The sequence below is a fragment of the Dermacentor albipictus genome, chromosome 8, assembly GCF_038994185.2.
Source record: "Dermacentor albipictus isolate Rhodes 1998 colony chromosome 8, USDA_Dalb.pri_finalv2, whole genome shotgun sequence".
Lineage (NCBI taxonomy): Eukaryota > Metazoa > Arthropoda > Arachnida > Ixodida > Ixodidae > Dermacentor > Dermacentor albipictus.
Window position 1 is genome coordinate 44,082,431 of NC_091828.1, and position 14,586 is coordinate 44,097,016.

Sequence of the window (14,586 nt, forward strand, 5' to 3'; positions counted from 1 at the left end):
TCAGGGAGTCAGATCAGTGGGGTGACCGAGGCGCCTGGATCGCCCGGTCGACTCCGCTTAGCCTGCGTATATCGCAGCCGCAGGTAGACCGAGAAACGTCTCCGTCAGCCTGCAGCTGTGCGGTCTCCGGTACCGTGCCCGCTGAGCTCGCGAGCCGCGGCCGCTGAAGAGCAGCTTCCACTTGGTTGCCGCCGTCTCCACCCGCTCTTTCCGGCCTCCAGCTCCTTCTGCCCCTCGTCGTTCGAGAGCGTAGCTGGGCCGCTCTTTTCGGCTGGCTCCGTCTCTCTGTTTTTGCGTTGGCCACGTAGCTCCGCGTGCAGTTTTGCACTTCTTCTTCTTTGAAATATTGTATTTTGTTTATTCGGACGCCCTTATTTTCTAACTTTTTTTCCCCACCGACTCCTCGTGCTCCTTTGTTCTCTTCTTAGCTCTTTCTTCTTTCTTTCTTTATTGGCTCATGACAGGATGGTCTGTTGAAAATGGAGCGACCATTCCATATTTCGCGGGCCGAAAAAAATCACCACGTAGCATGGGCTTTAGCAAAAAAATGGATTCGTCGTTTGTGAATCCCCTCTACAGTTAACGAAACTCACTTGGCCCTAAAGCGAATATTTTAAATTTCGCATTTTCGATCTTAGTTAACTAATTAAGCCGAATATAAATACGCCACCGCGCCACATGACGGCCGACCATATGTCATTGGTTTCATCAAGCTGTGGTTAACCACTTCTTTTAAATCCATGGTTCTATTTCTGTGAAACACCGCTTATTGTTGTCACTATTATAGTCACACGCTCTGGAATAAACACAAGAGGTCATCTCGGCAGCTTTGCGCAATCGCCGCTCGACATGAACGATCATTACCTAATGCTTTCTCACAATTTTGGTAATATGGAAGTTGCAATTTGAAAATGTTGCCAGCTAGGTTTATAGTTAGATGGATTGAAGGCTCTTGTGTTACTGTGAGTTGTTTTAAAAGCTTTAGTGGCTGAGCAAAGATTTCTGTTTCATGTAGAGTACGCTTCAGTACCCGCTCCATATGGTGCTCCTTTCGGAATGGCCAGGTATGCCGACGCGTTGCTCTGCATACTTACCTGGTGCCGGGTTTCCGATGATCATTCAGGTCGGCGCCCCGTGCCGAGGCCTCACCATTGCACTGCGGTTGGCTGAAGCACGCCACTACCCCAAACCGGGGCAGATGGGGCATGTAATTTTTGGTAGTGGGGCTCGGCGTACGCGCCAGCCCCTTCCATGCTCGAATCTAAAATCAGAACTGAGTCAGCCCTTGTGACCGCGTTTATCTGGTCGGGAGCAGATTTACCTAGTTTGTCCGTCACTCTGGTATGGACGTTACTTTGACCAGCATTGTGAGCCCCAGCTTTAAATAAAACTCTCTTGGGGGACTTCTCAGATAACGCGTATGTAAGGATTATTTCCAGACGCTTATAACGGCTGAAGCCTTTCGACGCTCATGGTGAAGTTTCCGTCAGCAGATGTGCTCGCCGAAGCGTCATCACGCCATTTTTTTATGCGAAGCATATTAACGTAGGTTTCGGGCCTTCGCGCGACGCCCGGCGGTGGCCACCATTGACCCTGAAGTGAGGTCACGTGACATGACGTCACACAGGCTGCAGATGGGGCCTCATATCGCGCCGTCGGTCGCCTCCCGGCGGTGGCCACTATTGACCTTCAAGTGACCTTCAAGTAGGTCACGTGACATGACGTCACACCGGCTGCAGATGGGGCCTCATATCGCGCCGTCGGTCGCCTCCCGGCGGTGGCCACCATTGACCCTGAAGTGAGATCACATGATGTGACGTCACGTGATGACGTCACACCGGCTGCAGATGGGGCCTCATATCGCGCCGTCGGACGTCGCCCGGCGGAGGCCTCCACGCTTCGGTTCGCGCCGTCGCGCGCGACGTGGTGGCGGCGCCACCATCGCTGCATCACGTGATATGTGACGTCACGCCAGGGATGAAGCGGCGCGCGCCCGCCGTCGCGTCAGTCTCTGTGCCCGCAACCGCGCCAGCGTCTTTGCGCCGGGCGTGTATGCGGTCAAGATGCCTCCAAACGCTAAGGATACGCTAAAGTTAAGCCCAGTGGATGCTTCGCATCCACTGGGCTTAACCTTGATAAGCCTCCCATTTTTTTTACAAAAATGAAAACTTCACAATAAAGATGTGTAGAGGCTAATTATGACTAGTACTGTCTAAAAGTGACTGCTAATGACTAGTCATGAGTACGAAATGACCAATATCTCTAACGATGGCTTGTAATGACCACAATTGGTTAGAAATGTCTAGTAATTAGTAGTAATGACTAAAATGACTACTAAAGACTTGTAATGACTACGAAATGACCAATATGTCTAACGACGGCTTGTGATGACCCCAATTGATTACAAATGACTAAGAATGCTCACTAATGAGCAGTAATGACTGAAATGACTTGTAATGACTAGTAATGATTATGAAATGACCAATATATCTAACGACAAGTTGTAACGACTACAATTCATTAGAAATGACTAAAATACTTTGTAATCACCAGTAATGGCTAATAATGACTGAAATGGCTTGCAATGACTACTAATTTCCACTGAGTCACACCCTCACAGTACTCCGACTTAGGAACCAGCGGCCGTTCAGGCGAAGCACATGGGCGGCTATTCATTCCTTCTTGCGAACATCAGAAGTACATTAAAGAAGCGTGACACCTTATCGTGTTTAATGGACACGTGCGTAGCCGATATAGTTGTTTTAACCGAGACTTGGTTGTCAAGTTAAGTGAAGAATTGCGAACTCTTGTGAAAAGATATATACATTGAACAGACATGTCCGAAGTGACCGATCAGGGGACGGTTTTTTCATCGCCGTTTTCGAAGGCATAAATTCTTGCCTAGTCCCGATCCAATCAGAGCTTGAATTCCTCTGTACATGCGTTACCTTAAACCATCACGATGTCAATATTTGTTCATGTTATCAGCCTCCGCTTTCTGGCACCACCTTCTGTGATGAACTCTACGATTGTCTGAACGAAGCTGTGTCGATCACGATACCCGAAAGCGCCAATTTTTCTTATGGGCGACTTCAATTTTCCAGGTATTCAGTGGAACGATTCCAACCCCACTGTAACTACTAATCCATCCGAGTGTATAACTTTCATTGACCTTTGTTCTACATTTAATCTTTCCCAGCTCGTACAAGAACCAACTCGCGTTACCCTTTCATGTGCAAGTGTACTCGATCTTGTGCTCACCAGCTATCCCGATTCTATCTCTTCCCTAACCCTACAGCCAGGTCTAAGTGATCACCTTACAGTCCATTTTACTACGCCATCGCCCTCGCGCCGCACATCGAAACATTTGAAAATAATCCGCGATTACGGGAGAGCAGACTTTCGAGCCATTAATACTGCGTTGGAAAAGTTCGTTGACGAGTTCTTTCCGCAGTTCTGGGAACGCACAGTGCAAGAGAACTGGCGGTTATTTCAAACGCAAGTCAAAGCGCTCATCGATAAATATGTTCCATTGCGAAGAATATCTAGCAAGAGACGTTCGCCGTGGTTCACCCTATCCTTAAAACGTTTACTAAGAAAGAAAAAGGGCATGTTCCGCCACTGCAAGAAACTTATGACTGACAGAGCAAGGTTGGCTTATAAGTCTACCACTGCGGAATATAAGCGTGCTTTAATCGGTGCTAAACATAGTTATTTTCATTCAACCCTTCCTTCTTTTCTTACTTCGAATCCACGCATATTTTGGAATGGTATCAGCATGCGCGAATCCGATGAAGTTCGCTTGAAGAATGATCGAGGATTCTTTGTCTGAAATAAGATGTTCTGTATCTTAGTCAGTGGCACATATTCATTATCTTATCCACAGATTGCACCAATGACCGTTCCCATTATTTCTGCACCTGACTTCTTTCAAATGGACCCTATCCTTATCGACTGGGTAGGCATTTCCAAACCCATTTAAGTTGCGAAAGTTCCATCGTCACCTGGTACCGACGGTATTAGCTACAAGTTTTTGAAAAACACCCAGACTTATTCATCCATTATACTGTCGTATGTCCTTTCGCAGTTATTGCAGAGCGCCACGTTGCCGGACGACTGGAAGGTGGGAAAGGTGGTTCCGGCGCATAAATCGGGTGATATTCACAGCCCCCACAACTACAGGCCTATCTCATTAACATCAATTCCATGCAAGCTGCTTGAACATATAATATATTCTAGCCTAATTTCGCATCTCGAATCGATCTTGTTATATTTGCTTTTTTCGTACATCGGATCATCATGTAAGCCGAACGCACTTTGGAGCAAGAGCTCCTGTCAGGCCAAATGGCCTTTAGCTCTTGTTTCCTCTTTCTGTGATGAAGAAAGGAAATAAACTTCAAACTTCAAACTGTTCTTTCACACCTAATCAGCATGATTTTCGCAAACACCACTCCTGCGAAACTCAACTGTTCGCGTTTACCAATGATTTGTTTTCCATTTTGGATTGTTCATCATTTGTGGATTGCACTAAGAAAGAAACTAAATTACTAATAATGACTCAAATGACTTGTAATGACTACTGCTGACTATGATATGACAAACATGTCTAACGACGGCTTGTAATGACCACTGTTGATTACAAATGACTACAAATGTTTAGTAGCGAGCAGTAATGACTAAACGAAAAAAGAGAAAGACACTAGGCAAAGAGAAAGAGGCGAATGATAAGAGGAGGAAGAGTAGGCTTTCGCCGCTCACCTCTTAAGAGATATTTTAAGAGACCCTGTAAATTTTTTTGCATTTATGCAACGAAATGTTCAGTGGCCCAGTTACGCACACCGTGGATCACTGTCTAGCATAACGCAATGTTCTGCATGTTTTGAATGACCTATCGCAATTGCCTGTGTTATTAGCCGAAGTTATTGTCATCGTAATTCATCTAAATTTGGGTTAAGAAATGTAATGGGAATTAGTCATCACTACCAGTATTAATGTTGATTCGGCTTAAGTAATGCAATCGTAAAGAATATTCATTATCATTAGGTCATCCTAACTACCCTTAGTTAATCACGGTTGATATTAATCAATTGTTAATCAACATCTGGCCTAATAAATCTTAATTTTCCTCAATATTCTTGATTCTCCTTAATAATCTCACCCTAATTATTCTTGATTAGACTAAATAATTTAAACTAAATTGATTTTATTGAGCCTCACTCTACTTATTTGCAAAGTGTTTACCACTCTCTGATTGTTCTGGTTTACAATCCCGGAATTTCTCACGGAATCCTTCTGAAGTTAGCCTGAATCTCTGCAGTAGTGCTTTCTTGACTTTGTCGTAGCCCATTGACTCGGATGCAGGCATTCTTTCGAACACGTTCAAGGCTTCTCCAACTAAACACAAACAATGCGCTGTCATCCACTTAGATGACTCCCAGCCTTGTCCTAAAGCAATTCTTTCAGAACGATGCAGATAAGCATCAAGGTCATCTCTCTTATCGTCTAATGGAGTCATTCACTTTCGTGGACAAACTGTCTTTGTTCATTGCAGCCCCATTGCCGTAGAAACAGACGATCTTTCCGCGTCATCTCTTCCGATAGACACATCAGTAAAACGCAACTTAACAGCAAAATTTCAATGTTGGCTTCACGTGCTTCTCGAGCTTCTTTGTGCGCTCGAATAAAAAGGCTAAACGATACTTAGCGGCTTAGTCCCAGAGGACTGGCCACCCCCAACATCTTCTCATAATCCATGTTCCTGCGAAGTGCGAGACCGAGTATTAAGGAAATACATCCTGGCAGGCTCACCAGTACTTTTTCGATGCCTCACGGTGGTAAACAAGACGCAAGGAACGTTTGAGTTAGGAAAAGCCTTTATGATGCCTGAGCATAAGAACAACACATATATCAAGAAAGCACGCGTTCCAAACCCAATAGCAAAAAACCTAACACACGATAAACTATCCACAAAGCGAGTTAATTGATAATGTTGTCTAAAGTCCTTGCACGCGACGTGTTATTCAGTTCAAAATATTTACGTCAAGTCCATCGATGTATCCGCGTCGCCCTGCTGTAGCTACTTCCGACTAGACGTCGTTGTTGTTGTTGTTGTTGTCGTAGCCTGTGATGCGTGTGGCGCCTACCCACGATGGGGGATTGGCCAAGAAATGGGTGGATTATTCGAAATTATTATGGAGCATAAGTTTCCTAATAGCTATTGAAGTAGCATTGAATAGCACAGAATTACCTGTTGAATAAAATCAGGAAGGTCATATTGAATGAGTAATAATTAATTTAAAAGTAAAAATAAAAAGAAAGGAATTTAGCAGGGCATCGTTTAGATTCCGTAAGAAATGTTCGGACAGCGAAGCATGCATCCCTGTGGCTGAATCCCAAAGTGGACGCTCCGAACGAAAGAATTGCAGGTTCTGTCAAGTCCAGGCCAATTCTTCGAAAAGGTATTTCCAACCACTTTTTTCTAACCGCAGTAAAGCGGCGACAAGATAGAGTAAAGTGGTGTATCGTCTCTTCCTCATTACAAAAAGAGCAGAGGGGGGAGGGAACCAAACCCGACCTGTGTAAATAGAAATTCAGCGAGGGTATGCGGCTGCGTACTTTGGTGAGGCAGACCTCAAGCATCTTTGTGTCACAGGATTCGCTATGCCAGGGAAATGCCAGGTGCTTATACTCTGGAGAAGCAGTCAAATGTGGGTTTGATAAGGCTAGTCTTATTGATCGCATCCGAAATCTTGCCGCCGTGATCTGTGCTGTCACTGGTAGAATAGGAAGAACAGGGCAGGATAATGATGCATTTGCCAGTTAATCAGCAGTTTCATTAAAAAACAAACCTTTATGCCCTGGCACCCAAATCAAATGAATACATTGCACATGGGCTGGAACTAGTAAGTGGAATAGTTTTATCATGGGTGACTCATTAGTTGCGGTAAGGCAAGAGCATACTGAAAGGGAGTCAGTCAGAATGGCAGCCGTTGTAATAATTGGGTCTAATTTACGTAAAGCTTGGATTGCTGCTATCAACTCGGCCAGAAAAATAGGCACAAAATCAGGCAACCTTAAAGAAAAAGACCAGTCGAGTGCAGGACAATATATTCCAATGCCGGATTTTTCCTCGCACTGTGAGGCATCTGTTGCAATGATAACGTTTGTTTCTAGGCTGCTTAGGTGGTCTTGCAACATGGCGTTTAAGATGCCGTAAGGGAGTAGTTTCGCGTGGTTTGGGAAAATGTCATCGAACCTGATCTCTGGGTAATTTGAATGCGTATTATCATGAAGCACCTCGCGAATTTGCACATTTAGTGGTTCAAGTAATGTTTGCACAAATATAATCTGCGGTCTATGAAACCTGGGCCAATGAATAGGAAAAAATAATTCTGGATCAGAGAGGAAAATAATTTGAAGGCGGTTTAATGGGGATTCATATAGCCTTAGGAAAGTCTCAACTGTCAGAAGGCGAAATCGGCATATTATGGGTGGGATTCTTGCCTCCAGGTATAATGCGGCATTCGAAACGTATTTTGGGAGGCCTAAGCACAGACGTAGCGCCTCTCGTTCCAACAAAACTAGCGGCCAAAGCTTGTATGCTGGAACACCGGAGAATAAAACGCATCCAAATTCTAACACAGGACGATCATACATCTTATATACCATCAGGAGGGATTTTCTTCGCATACCTGTTCTCCGGTTGCTCAACTTGCGCAAAATGCCCATTGAACGAGCTCCTTTTGTCGCAATATATTCAATATGCGGCCGCCAGTTAAGATTTCCGTTGTAAATAACTCCAAGGTATTTTAGTGACTCTACTTGTGGGATATCTTCGAGATGATATTTAAGCGATATGTATACTGGGTCTTTAACAGGAAAAACAAGGATAGCACACTTATTAGCATTCAGGTTTAAGTGTAAGCTATCCAGCCAGCCTTCCCAGTTCCCTGAGATATGACTGCAGTATTTCGTAAAGAGAGTATATGTCGCTAGCCATACCAAAAAAGGCAATGTCTGCAGCATAAACGTATGTACTGACAGCTGGGTGAACGGGGATTCTGCTCAGTAAAATATTAAATAATACTGGTGAAAGTACCGATCCCTGAGGCACACCTCTTGTTTGCTTATATTTACTGGAAGAATAGCCGCTTCGAAAGCAATAGAACTCCCTGTCTGTTAAAAACTCATGCACCCATGCTACAATATAGCCTGGAAAGCAATGGTTCTGTAACCGATTCATTAAAATTGTATGTTCGATGCTGTCATAGGCTTTACATATATCTAAGGTAACTAGAGCCGCGTATTGTTTTTTCTGTCTGGCGATGTTAATGCGACTTTCAAGGTCTACATGCGCATGCCATATTGAATAGCCAGATCGAAATCCAATTTGACACGGACTCAACAATCGATTGTCGTCAATAAACTAGTTTCACTATGTTTGATGTCAACGCAATTGGTCTGATGTTGTCGATAGTATACCCTGCCCCTTGTTTTTTAAGTAACGGAATAATTTTGGCGATCTTCCAATCTTGTGGAATCCATGCGTTACTAACAGAGTAGTTTAGCAACTTCAGAAGCTCACGTGGAGCTTCTTGAAAGCAAATCTTTAACATTGCATTTGTTATTCCATCCGGGCCAGGCGCTGTAGTTGGCGATTGTAACATAACCTTTGCTACTTCCGAATAGGATATCTCCTTGTAGCCCGAGAATGCAGGAGAAAAAGCAGAAGTTTGGAGGCGCGTTGCGAACCGACTCTCCAGTCCTTTAGCCAGTAGTTCTAAGGACTCCTGCATTTCCTGTGAGGTATAGACGATTGAGCCTACATTAATGCTCATTGGAAGTTTGTTTCTAAAACGAAGGTAATTAAATAAAGCACGTTTGTTTTTGGATTTAGATAGATAATTAAAATGGTTTTATCGTACTCATCTTTTGCATGTTTAATAGTACGTTTGAAGGTTCCCGAAATAAATTGATAATTTTTCCAATTTTGTGGGCTCTGATTATGTAGAAGTTTTTTCCAAGCAGCTTTCCTTCTTCTATAAACTCGTGTGCACTCGCTGTTCCACCAGGGACTAGATGAGGAACGCTTAGCTGTCTCAATTACAAATTCAGACTTATTTCGGGACGTCTGCAATGCTGAACAAATATTCAAGCCAATTTCTTCGTCATTACTATTACTTAGTGACGCAATGGTGGACCGCAAGCAGTCTTTAAATTTTTTGAAATTAACAAAGATTCTGCCTTGTCGTTCAACTGATATTAAAGGGCATGCAACTTCAAAGTATACCGGGAGATGATCACTGTTTGTAGAGAAATCAATCGTTGTCCAAGATGTCACAGTGACACTTGTGCTAGAAAACGTCAAATCTAACACTGAGCGAGATTGTCCGCGGACGAATGTAGGTCCACTGATATTAAGGCATGAAAGGTTTTTATCCATGGTCCAGTTCCACAGACGTGTCCCACCTGAATCTGTTTTGTAACCCCAAGACACGTGATGCGAGTTGAAGTCAACAGTAAGAATGACTTCATTTTTGCAGCTGGCAAGCGCACTATCCAAGTGGTATGTACTGTGTACGCCCGTAGGGAAAAAAGCATTTATAATAGAAAATGTACGGTAGCCTGGGATGCTAAGGTGCACTGCCAAAATTTCACATTCCAGAGACATTAACTTGAAAGCTATTTTCGCCTTATGACAGAATTTAGATGACAACAAAATCATTAAGCCACCTCCTTGGGAAAGGCGATCTAGTCGAAAAGATCGAAAATCTTTAAAATGAAAATTTTTCTCAGGAGTAAGCCAGGTTTCTTGTAAGAGTATGAAGTTAGGATTAAGATGAGTTGTTAAGCAATGTAAGTCTGTTGAAGCAGAAAACAGGGAACGACAGTTCCACTGTAGCACTTTTAAAGAAGCTATGGTGATGATCTAATTGATATAGTTACTTCAGCGACTACCGTCGCAATGAACTTTCTTGGATGCCAGAATGAGAAATTGGATTACCCTTTTTGTTTTTGGTATATGGACAAGAAGCAGTTACTGGAGACCCAGTTCGCTTTTGCGGCCTGGTATCATGACTTGTTTCCATGTCGACCTGCGAGTCTGACTGACGCGAAGAACAAGAATCGGATTCTAGAAATGTTGGGTCCGATGTGGTACTCGGCACTAGGACTGAACTGGCTACCTGTTCTGCAGCACAAGCAATTGATTTGCTGATTGGTGTTGCAGCTGTTTGCAATAGCTGTGTAATCTGCGCAGTAAACACTTGGGAAAGACAGTCGGTAACACTTGTGACAATATATTGCATAGCCTTCGTCATTGCTTTTTCTACGGCCGATTCAACGAGTTGTCTTCCTGTAAAGTAGATTGCCTCGCAGTGACGCCAGCGTATCCAAAGGCTATTTCCTTGACGACTGCAATAGCTTCTCGCCGCGAACATCGTCGCCTGTCAATTACTTCGAGTACCTGTATTTCGTTAGCTCTAGCCGAGCAGTTTGCATAGTCAGCCGCATGGTTTCATCCACATAGGCAACAAGTTTCGGCTTCAGCTTTGCATTCATTGGGAGAATGATCGGCACCACAGGCGCGACAGCGTCCATTTGATTAGCAGCCTCCTGCACTATGGCCAAAACGCCAACAGTTCCGACACTGAAGTGGACGGGAAGCGAGAGGTTCCACTCTAAAAATAAGTGGCCACACTTTCAGTTCAGAAGGGCAGGACATGCCAGCAAACGTAGCAATAACTGATTCTGTGGCAACTTTTTCGCCATTTACCAGTCGGTTACACCGGTATACAGCTATGACGCCAGCATCAGACAGTTTCTCCGGAGTCTCAGTTGGGCTCAATCGAGAGTCTACGCCCCGGACAATGCCTTTAGTGCATGCTAGATGAGGAGGAATAAACGCACTCACCGGGACAGATGCGAAAGTCTTACACTTTAGGAGGTCTGCGACACAGGTCGAATCTGATGACCTACAGACTATCCCACCTCTTCCAAATTGTCGGACACCGCTTATCATCTGGAAATGACGCGTCATGGCCTGGAGCTCGGCCTGAACAGCTTGTGGGTTGTTCAGCCGGATGAATCCACCGTTCGAGGGCACCAGCGCGACAGGGATGCTGCTAACGCCGCTGCGGAAGAAAGATTGCAAAGGCAAATCATCAGGGGAAAGGGAGGCTGACCAAGGGCTGGGCCCTTGCCCAGTAGAGTTTTTAGACATCAGCGTTGTTTCAATCACGGAAAAGTCCTACAAAAATAAGATAAGGAAGATAACTAGGTCAAATCCACCCAAAACTCAGCCAAACCACCAAGTAAGTTCCAGCTTGGGCACACCGGGGTGGAGATCGAACGCAGCTCGCAGTACGCTCCAGCGGGGCAGAACGCTGTCCTTGCTTCCGAACCTTTTCTCGAGTTTCTCCGACCATTCCATATTTCGCGGGCTTTCGTTAAACATCGAAAAAATAACCACATTTCTTTTTTAATCCATGGTTCAATTTATCTGAAACGTCGTTTATTGTCACTATTGTAGTCGCACGCGCTGGAATGTACACTAGAGGTCGTTTCGGCAGCTTTGCGCAATCGCCGCTCGACACGGACGATCATTACCCAATGCGTTCACACAATTTTGATGATATGGCAGTTGCAATTTGAAAATGATGCCTGCTGGGTTTATATGTTTGATCGGTTGAAGGCGCTTGTGTTACAGTGAGTTGTTTTGCAAGCTTTAGTTGCTGAGCAAAGATTTCTGTTTCATGTAGAGTACGCTTCAGTGCCTGCTCCATAAGGTGCACCCTGCAGAATGGGTTCTTATGCCAACGCACTTATCTGCATACTTACCTGGTGCCGGGTTTCCGATGGTCATTCAGGTCGGCGCCCCGTGCCGAGGCCTTACCATTGCACTGCGGTTGGCTGAAGCACGCCACTACCCCAAACCGGGGCAGATGGGGCATGTAATTTTTGGTAGTGGGGCTCGGCGTACGCGCCAGCCCCTTCCATGCTCAAATCTAAGATCAGAACTGAGTCAGCCCTTGTGACCGCGCTGAACTGGTCGGGAGTAGATTTAACTAGATTGTCCGTTACTCTGGTATGGACGTTACTTCGGCCAATGTCGTAAGCCCCAGCTATAAATAAAACTGCCTACGGGGACTTCTGAGATAACGTTTATGTAAGGATTATTTCCAGTCGCTTATAAAGGTTAAAGCATTTCTAGTAAAGAATGAAATATAATTGATAGTGACAGTTGGTGAATGATAACTTTACAATAAAGATTTGTAGAGGCTAATTGTGACTAGTAATGCCTAATAGTGACTGCTAATGACTAGTAATGACCACGAAATGCCTAATATCTCTAACGATGGCTTGTAATGATCACAATTGATTACGAGTGACTAAGGATGCCTACTAGTGAACAGTAATGACTAATATTGACTGAAATGACTTGTAATGACTAGCAATGACTATGAAATGACTAATATGTCTAACGACAACTTGTGACTATAAATTGTAATGACTACAATTGATTAGAAATGGCTAAAATGCTTAGTAATGACTAATAATGACTGAAGTGACTAGTGCTGACTACTGATGAGTATGATATGACCAACATGTCTAATGACGGCTTGTAATGGCCACAATTGATTACAAATGACTAAAAATGGTTAGTAGTGAGCAGCAATGACTAAAAGAAAGAAGAGAAGAGGGAGAAATGTAGGCCCGCCGTGTAGGTTCGCATGACCCGCCGTGGTTGCTCAGTGGCTATGGTGTTGGGCTGCTGAGGTCGCGGGATCGAATCCCGGGCACGGCGGCCGCATATCGATGGGGGCGAAATGTGAAAACACCCGTGTACTTAGATTTAAGTGCACGTTAAAGAACCACAGGTGGTCGAAATTTCCGGAGTCCTCCACTACGGCATGCATCACAATCAGAAAGTGGTTTTGGCACGTAAAACTCCATAATTTATTTTAGAGCGCAGCTCTTTGGCGTCCGTTCCTGGGTTTCGCGTCGTCGTCGGCGTTGTCGTCGGCCTCGTAACCAGCTCCGCCCCCCTTTCATCCCCCCAGCGCTAGCAGCGACCGACTGATACCGCTGGATGCCGCTGACGCCGCTAGAGAGTCAAGATAACGTGACTGCATAGAACACCTTCGCCGCCATGCAGAAAGAGGAGGAAAGGCCCCCCCCCCCCCCTGTTCTTGTGTGGCGGATAGGGTGCTCTTCAGTTGCCGACGCGCCGGTTATTTCACGTAGGCCCCGGCACGTCGACGAATACGTGACCACCTTCCCACGGCTAGACCTGGTTCTTAGCGCTGCGGAAGCGAGGGTATCATATTGTTTGTGTCGGCATCGGCGGCGTTGTCTCTGAAACCAACTCCGCAGCTGGGGTTGACTCACTATCGGCGTCAGCGGCATCAGTCAGTCGCTGCTATCTCTTCCCTCCTCCCTTTATCGTGTTGTCCGCTTGCTGCGCGCGCTTCTGCCCCCATCGTTTGCCGCTGGGTGTACACGCCGCCCCCCTCCCCCCTCTTCCTGCGAGTCTCCGGTTGTCAAAGCGCCGGCTCGAACTTAATTCCTTTCTTCGCTCCTCCTCCAATGCAACCCCTGTGCGGTGGCAATCAGAGAGCCAGATCGGTGGCGGCGGATCTGTATATGTGCACCGCCCGAGCCGAAATTGCCGCTGCCGTTCTCCACTGCGAAATTATCTGCCAGTTCTTTCTGAGCCATGAGCGAGACGACCGATGGAAGTCCTCCGTCTGCTGCTGCTGCTGCTGCTGCTAAACGAGCTGCCAGAGCAGAGGCCCAGCGCCGTCGCCGTCAGAATCCAGAGGTGCGTGCCGCCGAAGCAGAAGCTTACCGTCGCCGCCGTCGAGATGATCCAGGAGTACGCGTCGCCGAAGCAGAGGCTAAGCGCCGCCGCCGAGAAGACCCTGCCGTTCGCGCCGCCAAAGCGGAGGCTCATCGCCGCCGTCGAGAGCAACCAGCAGTAAGCGAGGCTGAAGCAGAAGCTCATCGCCGCCGCCGAGAAGACCCTGCAGTTCGCGCCGCCGAAGCGGAGGCTCATCGCCGCCGTCGAGAGCAACCAGCAGTAAGCGAGGCTGAAGCAGAAGCTCATCTCCGTCGCAGAGAAGACTCTACCGTTCGCGCGGCCGAGGCCGAGGCCAAACGCAAACAAAGGCTCGCATTTGCTGCGCTCAAATTTCGCATTAGGAAGTAACATAATCGTCGGTAATTTTTTTTAATTGTTCCACGACAATGCCCGTCCCCACGTCTCTGATTCGATTAATACAAAACTGGCAAAGGTCTAATGGGAAACGCTGCAACATCCGCTATATAGCTGAGACCTGTCGGCTTGCGACTTCCACATTTTGGGACAAATGAAAAAAACAGCTCAAGGGAAACAGATTCGTGTCGGACGGTTACGTGAGAGTCGGTTGCAGGCTTTGTGAAATGTCTAAATGCTCATGGAGACTTCTTTTAAATAAAGTACCCCGTTTGTCATATATGCGCATTGGCTCACTTTCATTTCACCCACCCTCGTATATCTTGCAGAAAGGCTTTGTATACGTACTCTCTGTTGGGACAATAATTTTG

At 45.8% G+C, this 14,586-nt stretch overlaps 2 non-coding genes across 2 annotated transcripts; both read left to right on the forward strand.

The window, feature by feature from the left end:
• The first annotated feature begins 1,086 nt into the window (after nucleotides 1-1,086).
• On the forward strand, nucleotides 1,087-1,249 carry LOC139049343 (U1 spliceosomal RNA). Its single transcript, XR_011508203.1, has one exon. It is a non-coding gene; the product is annotated as a U1 spliceosomal RNA (small nuclear RNA).
• Nucleotides 1,250-11,830: 10,581 nt separating this feature from the next.
• LOC139049346 (U1 spliceosomal RNA) lies at nucleotides 11,831-11,993 on the forward strand. The gene has a single exon (XR_011508206.1). It is a non-coding gene; the product is annotated as a U1 spliceosomal RNA (small nuclear RNA).
• Nucleotides 11,994-14,586: the final 2,593 nt, after the last annotated feature.